General features: G+C 44.9%; 1 pseudogene; it reads left to right on the forward strand.

Annotated features, from left to right (window-relative positions):
* The first annotated feature begins 14,443 nt into the window (after nt 1-14,443).
* Nucleotides 14,444-14,624, forward strand: LOC139277885 (U2 spliceosomal RNA; annotated as a pseudogene).
* The last annotated feature ends 708 nt before the right edge of the window (nt 14,625-15,332 follow it).

A 15,332-nucleotide genomic window follows, 5' to 3' on the forward strand; every position in this document is an offset into this window, starting at 1 on the left:
GATGGGCAATGGCAGACATTTAGAGACCGCATGGATGAACTACAACAACTGTACATTCCTGTCTGGCGTAAAAATAAAAAAGGGAAGGTGGCTCAACCGTGGCTATCAAGGGAAATCAGGGATAGTATTAAAGCCAAGGAAGTGGCATACAAATTGGCCAGAAATAGCAGCGAACCCGGGGACTGGGAGAAATTTAGAACTCAGCAGAGGAGGACAAAGGGTTTGATTAGGGCAGGGAAAATGGAGTACGAGAAGAAGCTTGCAGGGAACATTAAGACGGATTGCAAAAGTTTCTATAGATATGTAAAGAGAAAAAGGTTAGTAAAGACAAACGGAGGTCCCCTGCAGTCAGAATCAGGGGAAGTCATAACGGGGAACAAAGAAATGGCGGACCAATTGAACAAGTACTTTGGTTCGGTATTCACTGAGGAGGACACAAACAACCTTCCGGATATCAAAGGGGTCGGAGGGTATAGTAAGGAGGAGGAACTGAGGGAAATCCTTATTAGTCGGGAAATTGTATTGGGGAAACTGATGGGATTGAAGGCCGATAAATCCCCAGGGCCTGATGGACTGCATCCCAGAGTACTTAAGGAAGTGGCCTTGGAAATAGTGGATGCATTGACAGTCATTTTCCAACATTCCATTGACTCTGGATCAGTTCTTATGGAGTGGAGGGTAGCCAATGTAACCCCACTTTTTAAAAAAGGAGGGAGAGAGAAAACAGAGAATTATAGACCGGTCAGCTTGACATCGGTAGTGGGTAAAATGATGGAATCAATTATTAAGGATGTCATAGCAGTGCATTTGGAAAGAGGTGATATGATAGGTCCAAGTCAGCATGGATTTGTGAAAGGGAAATCATGCTTGACAAATCTTTTAGAATTTTTTGAGGATGTTTCCAGTAGAGTGGACAAGGGAGAACCAGTTGATGTGGTATATTTGGACTTTCAGAAGGCTTTCGACAAGGTCCCACACAAGAGATTAATGTGCAAAGTTAAAGCACATGGGATTGGGGGTAGTGTGCTGACATGGATTGAGAACTGGTTGTCAGACAGGAAGCAAAGAGTAGGAGTAAATGGGTACTTTTCAGAATGGCAGGCAGTGACTAGTGGGGTACCGCAAGGTTCTGTGCTGGGGCCCCAGCTGTTTACACTGTACATTAATGATTTAGACGAGGGGATTAAATGTAGTATCTCCAAATTTGCGGATGACACTAAGTTGGGTGGCAGTGTGAGCTGCGAGGAGGATGCTATGAGGCTGCAGAGTGACTTGGATAGGTTAGGTGAGTGGGCAAATGCATGGCAGATGAAGTATAATGTGGATAAATGTGAGGTTATCCACTTTGGTGGTAAAAACAGAGAAACAGACTATTATCTGAATGGTGACAGATTAGGAAAAGGGGAGGTGCAAAGAGACCTGGGTGTCATGGTACATCAGTCATTGAAGGTTGGCATGCAGGTACAGCAGGCGGTTAAGAAAGCAAATGGCATGTTGGCCTTCATTGCGAGGGGATTTGAGTACAGGGGCAGGGAGGTGTTGCTACAGTTGTACAGGGCCTTGGTGAGGCCACACCTGGAGTATTGTGTACAGTTTTGGTCTCCTAACCTGAGGAAGGACATTCTTTCTATTGAGGGAGTGCAGCGAAGGTTCACCAGACTGATTCCGGGATGGCGGGACTGACCTATCAAGAAAGACTGGATCAACTGGGCTTGTATTCACTGGAGTTCAGAAGAATGAGAGGGGACCTCATAGAAACGTTTAAAATTCTGATGGGGTTAGACAGGTTAGATGCAGGAAGAATGTTCCCAATGTTGGGGAAGTCCAGAACCAGGGGACACAGTCTAAGGATAAGGGGTAAGCCATTTAGGACCGAGATGAGGAGGAATTTCTTCACCCAGAGAGTGGTGAACCTGTGGAATTCTCTTCCACAGAAAGTTGTTGAGGCCAGTTCACTGAATATATTCAAAAAAGAGTTAGATGAAGTCCTTACTACTAGGGGAATCAAGGGGTATGGTGAGAAAGCAGGAATGGGGTACTGAAGTTGCATGTTCAGCCATGAACTCATTGAATGGTGGTGCAGGCTAGAAGGGCCGAATGGCCTACTCCTGCACCTATTTTCTATGTTTCTATTCAAGATCGGATTGTTTTGGCCGTTTTCCTTCCTTATTTCTTCTTTATTCCTTTTATTCCAGAGAATAAAACGTCATGCCAGCGAGCTCAAGATGGTGGTGAGGCTCGTGGCAGCAGAGCTCTGCAGACAAAGGCAAACAGAGCAACTAAAATGGCGACGCCAAAGGGAAGCCTCGTGGGAACCACAAGATGGCATCTTAAAAGGGAAATGCACCCGGGAGTCATAAAAGGGCTTTACACCATGGCGGGCCCCACAAAGAGACTGTTGTAAGACAAGAGCAAGTCTAAATGAGCAATGTGATTTGAATGATGACGTGAGTTATGATAAGTAGTAATATCTTGATGCTGGTTGGGTACTGTGTTAAAATAAGGGATATGCATTACGAAAAGAGTTAATACCACAAGGTACAAGTAAAAGGGTAAATGGATCCGTGACTAACATGATTAATGGACCAATGCGATTCTTGATTCATGTGATTCATGCAATGGTTCAGCGGCTGCAGATGAGCCGCTAAGGCGATCACTTTTTGAGAACAAAGGCAACGCACTAAGTGTGATACCCTGTCTCAGCGCAGCCCATTACCTCGGGCAAAAAGGGACAGTATACCGCCACCGTACTTCACCCAGAGGAGCTGGGATGAAACAACTGTTCAGTGTACCTGCAACCTTTTGACATAACATCTGTACCACATATTATGTGCACCATACAAATATACTGTCTATGTATACCTGTTTTCTGCTGGAGGTTATGCTTGTGTACTTCATCACCCATGTAAGGACTGCAAACACCACAGTAAGGACTCACATTCACAAATCAACCTGGACGAACAAGGCTGAGGTCACCGGCAATGGTTTCTGGAACCGGGGGGTGGGGGGGGAGTGAGATGTTATGTATTGTCCGGGTACATTAAATGTATAAGTACAATGGTGTGCCACAGAGGGCGCTGTGGTGGGAGACCTGAAAGTACCTGCAAGACAGAGTATAAAAGGCTGCCCACCACACCTGAGAGGCACTGTGGAGTTACACAATAAAGGACTAAGGTCACAGCAGTTACTACAACACCAGACCGTGTGGAGTCAGTGATTTGAATGCTACATACATCACAGAATGAGGATTGGCTAATTAACCAAAAACAGAGAGTTAGCAAACAGTGACTAGGTGTCGGTGCTAGGGCCTCAACTATTGACAATCTATATTAATGACTTCGATGAAGGGACCGAGTGTAATGTAACCAAGTTTGCTGATGAAACAAAGATGGGTGGGAAAGCAAATTGTGCGGAGGACACAAAAAATTTGCAAAAGGATATAAACAGGCTACGTGAGTGGGCAAACATTCGGTGGAGTATAATGTAGGAAAATGTGAGGTTATCCACTGGCAGAAAAAAATCAAAAAGCAGATTATAATTTAAATGGAGAAAAATTGCAAAGTGCTTCCTTGTGCATGAAACACAAAAAGTTAGTACGCAGGTACAGCAAGTAATCAGGAAGGCAAATGGAATGTTGGCCTTTATTGCAAGGGGGATAGAGTATAAAAGCAGAGAAGTCCTGCTACAACTGTACAGGGTATTGGTGAGGCCACACCTAAAGCACTACTTACAGTTTTGGTCTCCGTATTTAAGAAAGGATATACTTGCATTGGAGGCTGTTCAGAGAAGGTTCACTAGGTTGATTCTGAAGATAAGGGAGTTGAGTTATGAAGATAGGTTGAGTAGGTTAGATCTATACTCATTGGAGTTCAGAAGAATGAGAGGTGATCTTATCGAAATACATAAGATAATCAGAGGGCTGGACAAGATGGATGCAGGGAGCATATTTCCACTCATGGGGGAAACTAAAACTAGGGCATAATCTCAGAATAAGGGGCCGCCTTAAAACTGAGATGAGGAGGGATTTCTTCTCTCAGAGGGTTGTAAATCTGTGGAATTCAGCCCCACAGAGCTGTGGAGGCTGGGTCATTGAATATATTTAAGGTGGAGAGAAACAGATTTTTGAGCGATAACGAAATAAAGGGTTATGGGGAGCGGCAAGGAAGTGGAACTAAGTCCACGATCAGATCAGCTATGATCTTATTAAATGGTGGAGCAGGCTTGAGAGGTCAAATGGCCTACTCCTGCTCCTATTTCTTGTGTTCTTGTGTTCTAACTCCAGCCACTGGGGAGCACCTAGTAGAAGCAGTGTATTCGGGATTGCAGTAAATGACCTACGGAAGACACAGGTGTTGGCAAACAACAGAAATAGAACAACAACAATGTAGTGTAACACAATGTGGTGGCACTTTCCTCGCATTGTGGTGAGATTATTCATGTAATATCATAGTTTGGAATTTGAGGTGAGCTGAATGCTGTGCTTAGTAGTTGTGGAGTAGTTACTGATTGGGGTGAGGAGGATGCATAATTCTATAGAATGGTGATGATTAGTAGGTCTGTTAATGCAGGGGGTTAGGCAAGCATTATATGAAGCACTCATTGAATCAGATATTGACAAACAACTCTGGAAGTTGGCAACTATTATTCATCAGCAGTTGCCCCACTGTGCCTTCCTCCTTAGCAGGCAGAGTACCCTCCCACCCCTCTCCACAGTACATGTGCAGCAAGACGCCAACTACAAAGATGCTTGGCACTCTGGTTAGGCTAGAAAGCCCAGATTGCATCAAGGCTTCAGAATTAGTCCTTCAAAATTCATATGGTGCCCTTGATGTTTTTTGTGGAAGCATAGACCTTATTTGCATCTTTATAACAGGACATTTGGAAAAGCAAACTTTGGTCAGACAAAGTCAGCATGGATTTATGAAGGGGGAGTCATGTTTGACAAATTTGCTGGAATTCTTTGAGGATATAATGAACAGGGTGGATAAAGGGGAACCAGTGGATGTGGTGTATTTGGACTTCCAGAAGGCATTTGACAAGGTGCCACACAAAAGGTTACTGCACAAGATAAAAATTCACAGGGTTGGGGGTAATATATTAGCATGGAAAGAAGATTGGCTGACAAACAGAAAACAGAGAGTCGGGAATAACGTTTCATTCTCTGGTTGACAATCAGTAACGAGTGGGGTGCTGCAGGGATCAGTGCTGGGACCCCAATTATTTACAATCTATATTAACAACTTGAAAGAGGGGACTGAGTGTAACATAGCCAAGTTTGCTGATGATACAAAGATGGGAGGAAGGGTAATGTGTGAGGAGGACATAAAGAGGCTGCAGGAGGACATAGACAGGCTAAGTGAGTGGGCAAGAATTTGGCAGATGGAGTATAATGTTGGAAAGTGCGAGGTCATGCACTTTGGCAGAAAAAAATCAAAGAGCAAGTTATTATTTAAATGGAGAAAGATTACAAAATGCTGCAGTGCAGCGGGACCTGGGAGTACTTGTACATGAAACACAAAAAGATAATATGCAGGTAAAGCAAGTGATCAGGAAGGCCAATGGAATCTTAGCCTTTATTGCAAAGGGGATGGAGTATAAAAGCAGGGAAGTCTTGTTACAGTTATACAGGATAGTGAGGCCACACCTGGAATACTGTGTGCAGTTTTGGTTTCCATATTTACGAAAGGATATACTTGCTGTGGAGGCAGTTCAGAGAAGGTTCACTAGGTTGATCCCGGGGATGAGGGGGTTGACTTATGAGGAAAGGTTGAGTAGCTTGGGTCTCAACTCATTGGAATTCAGAAGAATGAGATGTGATCTTATAGAAATGTATCAGATTATGAGGGGGCTTGACAAGGTGGATGCAGAGAGGATGTTTCCACTGGTGGGGGAGACTAGAACTAGAGGCATGATCTAAGAATAAGGGGCCGCCCATTTAGAACTGAGATGAGGAGAAATTTCTTCTCTCAGAGGATTGTGAATCTATGGAATTCGCTGTCTCAGAGAGCTGTGGAAGCTGGACATTAAATAAACTTAAGACAGTAATAGACAGTTTCTTAAACGATAAGGGGATAAGGGGTTATGGAGAGCGGGCGGGGAAGTGGAGCTGAGTCCATGATTGGATCAGCCATGACCTTATTGAATGGCGGAGCAGGCTCGAGGGACCTTATGGCCTACTCCTGCTCCTATTTCTTATGTTCAGCAGATGTATGTAGATGGTGCACAGGTGTAGTAAATCTGGCAGTAGCTTTGGTCTCCAAGGAGGTAATCTTTCATTTGTTTTTCAGGCCTAAACAATGGGGCGGGAGATAAATTGTGTAAGATAAAGGGACCATAGCAGTTGCCAGGAAAGTGGGAAATGATCTACCTGTTTCTGTGAATGTGGTTACAGACCAGCTGCATAATAGTGGAACGGGAGCCCTTGGAATGAATAAAGTCTGCACTATGGTGGACAGAAGCACCCAGGCCAACATGTGTAAAATCGAGTACACCCTGGCCTTTGGGAAATTCACCAATCTGAAGAATTGTTTCTGGATGTCAACGGGAAAAATGATGAGTGTTTGCTGTGCCACACAATGGATTAGTATTTGTATGTATTGTAGATTGGTGGATATTAGTGACATTCCCTGTGGTGCTGGGATGGAGCAATGGAAAAACAGTTCAGGGTTGCAACGATCTTTTCAGCTTGGCCTAAAGATTGCCTGTCCATCACATTTGTTACTGCCTTCCTGGTGAGTGGACACCTCTGCATGGATTGCTCTTCTGTTAAGTGCAGGAATGTTTGTTCTGGCCTGTACACTCAGTGGGAGGGTACGCGTGGGTCCAAGTAATCCTCCTCCAAGTATGCCAAATATAGTGGATTTCCAGAAGGATGCCCATACCGCAAAGAGCTCAGCTGCTTGCACAAATGTGCAAACCGCTTTCACATGCCGAGTGCGTCTAATTACCATAATACTTTCTGCAGCAAATAAAAAAATCGATCATCTGCTGGGCTCTTTAAATAGGTTCCATTTGAAATAACTGTCTGACTTCTCCAACTCTAGTTTGTGAATGAGAACATGAACAGTGTTGTAACCAACTCAAAAATGTTTTGATGTCCAAATTGACTCTTCTGCTGGATGGGAGCTTCCACCACCCGTCCCACACTCTGTCTGAAAATCCAGTCTGTACTAATTTTTAGATCACAATAGACACTAAAATCATCCCAAGGCATCCTTAGCTATTGATGGTTAGCAGCATGGATGCGATCAATTCAAAAGTATGGCTTCAACTTCAAGACTCAACACTGCTTGGGGTATTTTGCAATAGTTGTGTACTGTATTCAATAAAGATTCAAACTGAGTACTGTTTAACTGAACAAGGTACAACCTTGTTTCTGCTTTATTTTGGCCCAAAGTGCCTGACTCACAAAATGGCTGCCTTTTATACCAGAGCAGCACCATGTGCGTGCTGCTCAGTGGCCTCCAACAATGACACCATCTGATGGCTACAAACAGCATGTACATACATGACAATACCCTCCTCTGAGATCTCAGTGTTGAGACGGTCTGGTGCTTTATGCTTGTTTCCTGCAAGTTTGCCCATTCTTGAGCTTAATAACAAATACTCTGTTGCCCTCCTTGGCTATGACCATACCAGTGATTCATTTGGGACCCTGACCATAATTCAACACATATACAGGATCATTAACAGAAATCTCGCGTGACACAGTTGCGCGATCGTGGTACCCTTGTTGACTCTGTCTTCTGTATTCAACATGATTACTTAAATCTGGGTGTACAAGAGATAACTTGGTCTTAAGACCTCTTTTCATCATGAGTTCAGCAGGCGAGATCCCTGTGAGTGTGTGGTGTCTTGTCCTGTAACTCAGAAGTATGCAAGACAAGCGGGTCTGCGGTGACCCTTGGGTACTCTTCTCATGCTTTGCTTGATAATTTTTATTGCATGTTCTGCTTGCCCGTTGGACACAGGCTTGAACAGTGCTGACCTTACATGTTTTGTGCCATTAAGTTTTACAAACTCCTGAAACTCCTGACTGGTGAAGCATGACCCATTGTCACCGACCACTATTTCAGGCAGACCATGTGTCGCAAACATGACATTGAGATTCTCTATGGTTGCTGTGGACGTACTGGATGATATGATTATGCATTCTATCCACTTCAGATAAATATCCACCACCACTAAAAACATCTTGCCCAGGAAGGACCTGCAAAATCTACATGGATCCTGGACCAAGGTTTGGATGGCCATGACCACAGACTCAGCAGCGATTCTGCTGGTGCTTTGCTGAGCTGCATGCAGGTATTGCACTGATGCATGCATGCTTCCAGCTCAGAATCAATTGCTGGCCACCATAGGTGGGACCTTCATCATCACTATACCTGGATGTGTGCTGTGTAACTCATGCACAAACTTCTCTCTCCCTTTCTTGATTGCCCCACAATATGCAATCTGCTTGAATAGACAGTTCATCCCTACGACGAATGTATGGTTTGGCCTCCTCGCACATTTGCTTAGGTATGGCAGACCAATCCCCTTTTAGGATGCAACCCTTTACCACTGATAATATCGGGTCCTGGCTAGTCCAGGTCTTAACTTGTTGAGCCGTGACAGGGGTTCCTTCACTCTCAAAAGCATCCATGATTAACATTAAATCTGCTGGTTATGGCGTTTTCACCTCCGGTGTGGGCAATGGCAACCGGCTCAAAGCATCGGCACAATTCTCTGTGCCAGGTCTGTGGCGAATGACATAATCATAGGCAGATAATGTCAACGCCCACCTTTGGATGCGGGATGAAGCTTTGGTATTGATACTTTTGCTCTCGGAAAACAACAAAATGAGCGGCTTGTGATCGGTCTCTAATTCGAACCTCAGATTGATGCATCTTTTTAACACCATACGCACATGCTAAAGCTTCTTTTTCTACCATACTGTAGGCTTTTTCTGCTTTAGACAAACTTTTGGATGTATACGCGACAGGTTGAAGTTTCCCCTATTCATTGGCTTGTTGTAACATGCAGCCAATTCCATATGACATTACGTCACAGGCCAAAACTAAATGTTTACATGGGTCATAATGTACCAGCAGCTTGTTCGAGCAAAGCAAATTGGTGGCTTTCTCGAAAGCTCTGTCTTGCAATGTGTCCCACACCCAGTTGTTGCCTTTTCTCAATAGCATGTGCAGTGGTTCAAGTAAGGTGCTCAGTTTAGGTAGGAAGTTACCAAAGTAGTTGAGTAGACCCAGGAACGAACATAGCTCCATCACGTTCTGCGGCTTGGGTGCATTCTTGATAGCTTTGGTTTTCATGTCAGTAGGTCTGATGCCATCAGCGGCGATTTTCCTCCTGAGGAATTCGACCTCCGGTGCCATGACAACGCACTTCAAGCGTTTAAGTCTGAGTCTCACTCTGTCCAAATGCAGTAGAACCTCTTCCAGGTTGTTCAGATGTTCCTTGGAGTCACGACCGATGATCAGGATGCCATCTTGCAACACGATGGTTCTGAGAACGGACTTCAGTAGACTTTCCATATTCTTCTGGAATATTGCTGTAGTCGAGCGAATTCCAAAAGGGCACCTCTGATAAATAAACAGTCCTTTAGCGTGTTAATGCACGTAAGTCTCTTCGACGTCTCGACCAACTCCTGCATCATATAGGCCGACGTCAGGTCCAGTTTTGTGAACAACTTCCCTCCAGCTAGTGTCACAAACAAGTCATCAGCCTTCGGTAACGGGAACTGATCTTGTTTCGAAAACCTGTTGATCGTAGCCTTGCAGTCCCCACAGATTCTGACTGTGCCATCACTTTTCAGCACAGGAACAATCGGACTGGCCCATTCATTAAATTCGACCAGTGATATGATCCCTTCGCGCTGGAGTCTGTCCAGTTCAATTTCGATCTTCTCCCTCATCGTATACGGCACTGCCCGAGCTTTATGATGGACGGGTCTTGCATCTGAGTCCACGTGGATCTGCATCTTGGCTCCCGTGAAGTTGCCGATACCCAGTTCGAACGGCGAGGGGAACTTGCTCAATACTTGGGGACATGTATCGTCCTCCGACGACGCCTTTATGTTGTTCCAGTCACATCTGATTTTCTCCAACCAGCTCCTGCCGAGCAGCGTTGGGCCATTGCCTGGAACAACCCACAGCGGTAACTCGTAAACCGCATCATTATACGACACATTAATTTGTGTACTGCCAATCACCTTTATCAGTTTTTTGGTGTATGTGCGCAGCTTGGCATTAACAGGGCTCTGCCTGGGCCTCACAGTCTTAGTATCCCACAACTTATTAACTGCCCTCTCGTTCATGATCGATTGACTCGCGCTTGTGTCCAGCTCCATCGATACCAGTATCCCGTTAAACTTCACATTAATCAAAATTGGTTTACTCTTGGTTATGAAAGAGTACAGTCCATACACTTCCTCCTCTGGCATCTTGGATTGTGTATTTGGATCCGTGCTAGTGTGACTCTCATCCTCCACGTGGTGTGTCGCAGCTCGCTTGCTCATCTGCAGACACTTGCACTGGAGATGCCCCACTCTTTTGCAACTATATTGCTTAAATTGGCACTGCTGGTGCCGATGATTTCCCCCACAACACCAACAAGGAGAAGTCGGATATATTCCCGCTGGCGGACTTTGGACAGCCACAGGTTTCGCGAACGCAGCCGGATAGGCCCTGCCATGTGCCGCTCTACCAAATGCCGAATCAATCACATTTACAGTACTTGCCGAGGTTCGGTTCTTCACCGATATTTACTTTAAACTCCTGTCCGTCGTCATACATGATTGAGCGATCTGGATGGCCCCTTTTAAATCCAACTCCTCCACCGCCAGAAGTTTGCGCAGGATCACCTCGTGGTTGATACCGATAAAAAAACGTCCCGCAGCATGTCTGCCAACACCGTCCCGAACTTGCACAGTCCCGCTAGATGTCTCAGGTCTGCAACAAATTCTGCCATGCTCTGGCCCTGCAATCGAAGGTGTGTATGAAACCTGTATCTCCAGATCATGATGCCATCATCTGGCTTGAGGTGCTCCCATACCAATATACACAACCCCTCGTACGTTTTCTCTGTTGGATCACTCGGCATGAGTAGATTCTTTATCAGATCATAGATCTTTGAACAGCACACAGTGAGGAACACGGCCCGGCGCCGATCTGCATCATCAGTCCGATTCAATTTGTTGACCATGAAATACTGGTTCAAACAGCTCACAAAGTCTGCCCAATCTTCTCCCTCTATGAATCATTCTAAAAATCCAATCATGCGCATTTTGCAAACAAAGGTTCTTGTATTCTCGTCACCAAATGTTATGTATAAAATAAAGGTACAAACTGAGTACTGTTTAACTAAACAAGGTACAACCTTGTTCTGCTTTATTATGGTCCAAAGTGCCTGACTCACAAAATGGCTGGCCTTTTATACCAGAGCGTGCATGCTGCTCAGTGGCCTCCAACAATGACACCATCTGGTGGCTACAAACAGCATGTACATACATGACAGTAGTACAGTCCCCACCATTTATGTCATCCACGCTAATAATGGACAGCTGTCTATATCTGGCAAATAGCGCTATCCATTAGGTACCACCAGTACGATAGGAGTCAATTACAAGGACGCTGCTTATAACATATTAAACATGCTAGCTATTGTGGGCAGTTTAATAGATTCTTCAGTAAATTTGCAGTTCGTTAATCTTCTGTGTTTGTGAAATCGGCCCTTTGTCTCGACAATTGGATTCATCAAAGGTATCAAAATAGAGCCATGAAGAGGGAGAGGAAGAGAGAAACGCCCAATCGAAACCGGCTGTGAATCCATAGACTGCCATTTAATCATTGGCACCTTAATATTGTTTGATTTCAGCCTGTTGAGAATATGTTCAGAGTGTCTATTGACACAACTCTGCCAGCCAATGATTTGCACTGTGTCAGGCAATGAGTTGGAGGTAGTGCGGAATTTCCGGAAGAACTCACAGCAAACAGTGTATTTTACAGCAAAAAAAGTCTATTTACTCAGTAAACAGAGTCTGTTTAAACAGCACAGTCTACAGAATCCATTTAAAAAGAATCTTTACGAACCACAGCAAACAGAACTCATGATCAAAACTACAACAATGTCACCCAATAAAAGCAGGATGATTTCTCCAGCAAAATGTGGTGAGTGTAGGATAGTTACATACAAATTATTGTTATAAAATGAATCCCAGTCACTCACAGCCATGTGGTCTCCAGGCATGATTGACAGGGTAATTACCCAATCATCTCCATTCTGGCCAGTAATAGTGTGTTAGAGCAACAAAATGAGGAGACTTACCACTGAACTCGAAATGAGGGGACTTAAACTAATATGATGTAACTGAACACTGCTTACGGTGGGCAAATCGTGTCAACACCAGCGCAACCACTATAAGCGGTAGGAACTGGAATACATTCATATAAAAATAACTACAGATTAACTGCTGCAAATTTAATACATTATTCTTCTTGTTGGAAGTAGGGAATGGAAAACTTCAAGCTAAGTTTGTTTCATTGGTCGAGTAAATAGGAAATAACTTTACAATGTTTGCAATCTATTGGCAGTGTTCAGGTCAACCTTCCTCCCCACTGAGCATCATTTTAGGAATTTTGTTCCTCATCTATTGCATCTATACAACTATTACACAATCTTAAAAACAGTTAGTAGTCACAGCATTCCAATGGTATTGTGCTTGTAGGTGGCAACGTTTTGTTATGTGACTAAAAATGGGATTCCATCTAACATTATGACTCATGTTGACAGTTTATCTGAGCCCTCATTTCAGTACCTTACATTTGTCACTGGGAAGGTGCTGCACCAATGTATGTACTGATAAAGCTACTAACTCCCAGTCCAGATATCATTCCTAGCAGGAAACAAATTGGTAATAAAACAGAAATAATCTTCACACCATTCCTTCTCAAATGCTACTTAACCACTCCAATGCACCAATCTCACAAGCACAACCCCGAATCAGTGTAAACGTGAGCATAAAAACTTTGGTGTCAATCCTGGCACGAACAGAAAGTAGCTGACAGATAGGAGGCACTCATTGCTGGCTGTGGAGCAAGGAAGATTGTTTGGCAGCTGACAAAAGATTGATCCAACATAACCACTGACTGAATTATATGGGGCTAGAACCTCCACTTTTGAGCTTATCGGCCAAAAATGAGGGTTATTTCCGGCGTGGGTGTTAAAAAAGGGTTTTCAGATCGCCGGTTTCTCACCCATTTTCAAAACGCCTAGTTTCCATTTTTGAAAATGGGCAATACCGTGAGCAATATCAAATGGGTGGTAGTGTTAAATTTTTTTGACCTCCTGCCGTAAAGTGTGGCCATCTTTAGCAACGGCATGGCAACGCTCGATTTCCGTGATTCAGGAGGTCAAGGATCACCATGACATGCGCAGAAGAGGAGACAGAGAGAGGGGGAGCTCAGAGGCAGTGAAAGAGTGAGTGGCTGTGGAGTGTGCTTGTCTGGTTGTTGTGGGAGGCACGATGGAGATTCATCAGTAGCAAAAAGCCTACTAAACACCAAGAACATAGTTGGCACCGAGTTTTTTCCAACAAATAAGATATAACATGGAAGGGATGGAGGAGGCCCTGGATTTGGTAGCCAGGAACACTGGAGGCAGTAGTCCCGGAGCGCCGCACTGCAGCCCAAGGTGACGCACCCCCATTGCCAACCACATGAGAGCCAGCAGCAACATCTTGCTTCTGGCTCGGAGCACGTTCCCACCTCGGGACCGTCCTCGCCTTTATCTGTCCAAGCAGTGCTTCGGCCATCACCCCCCCCCCCAATGAAGCATCACCTGAGGTCAGGAGGGGAAGGGGTAGAGGTGGGGAGGAGAAGCGGGAAAGGGTTGGTTTGCACAGAAATTCTGATTTCAGACTAATGTTCGGTTTAAATGTTTTTTATTTAACAAAACCTTGTAACACATTGGCTCAGATAGCTGCACTGTTACACGCTGGTGATTCCTTAACATCAAAGGGTATAATCACACTTAACTTTAACAGTCACCAAGGTGATGCCCATCATTAATGTATGACCTGCACACCCAGCAGTGTGGCAGCCTTGTAAATAACACCAACGTTCTTTCAGGCAAAGCGATCATTGATGAGCTCCTGACATAAGGCTCTTGTAGCTATCATGCCACCATGGGCCCTTTCATGCGGTCTACAGGGGGCAGGGGCATAGCTTCAGCATCAACCTGATTGTCTGGACCGATGTCAGCGTCCGCCTCCTCATCCTCTTCCTCTCTCTGGTGAGGTGGGCTGTCAGACTCAGCAGGCAATTCTTGTCCCCTCCTGATAGCCAATTTGTGTAGCATGGAGCACACCACCACGAATTGATTTACCTGCTCAGGGTGGTATTGGAGCTCGCCTCCCGAGTGGTCCAGGCATCTAAAGTGCTGCTTCCTCTCGGCCTCGGCCTTTTTGGCTAAGATCAAGTGTAGTATCTGTTCTTATCAGTTTAATATTCCCTATGGGGACATGATATTGAATTGATTTTTGGACAGGGAGCTGGATCAGGGGCATGCCCTGTCCACTCCATGCACCGGCCTGGTATTGCAATATTTCCAGGAACGGTGCAACTTCGCCTCTCGGCCTTTTGGCCTAAGATCAAATACATTGGCGCAAAGTGATCTTTGGCGTTAGAGTTGATCTGGAAAGAAATTGGACCAAAAAAAAAAAATCTAAAGTGCTGCTTCAGCACTACAATGGTTTTCTCCATGATATTGCGAGTTGCTCTGTGGCTCTCGTATCGCCTCTCGGCCTTGGTGTGGGTTTCACACAGGGCGGTCATCAGCCAGGTGGCGAGGCCATATCCTTTGTCACCAAGCATCCAGCATTGACCTTGTGGCTTATTGTTAAACAAGTCAAATACAGTGCTCTCACGCAGGTTGTGAACATAATGGATGCTGCCCGGAGATTGAGCATTCACTGCCAGTATAATTTGCTGGTCGACAACCACTTGGACATTCAGGGAGTGGAATCCCTTGCGGTTCCTGAAAATCTCAGCATCCTGAAAAGATGCCTGCATCGCGATGTGCGTACAGTCTATTGCTCCCTGCACCTTGGGGAAGTTTGCAATTCCAGAGAATCCTAGAGCCCTCTCACTCTGTGCCTCCCTCATCATAGGGAAGCTGTTCAAGTCCCTCCTATGTGCATACAGGGCTTCAGTGACCTGTGTAATGCAACGATGTGTGGCATGCTGAGAAATGAGTACTGTCTGCGGTGACTTTGACCTCGACAGACAGTACTCATGGTGCTGGTAGGCTGCAGATCTGCCTTTATCAGCTAGCAT

The sequence above is a fragment of the Pristiophorus japonicus genome, chromosome 12, assembly GCF_044704955.1.
Source record: "Pristiophorus japonicus isolate sPriJap1 chromosome 12, sPriJap1.hap1, whole genome shotgun sequence".
Lineage (NCBI taxonomy): Eukaryota > Metazoa > Chordata > Chondrichthyes > Pristiophoridae > Pristiophorus > Pristiophorus japonicus.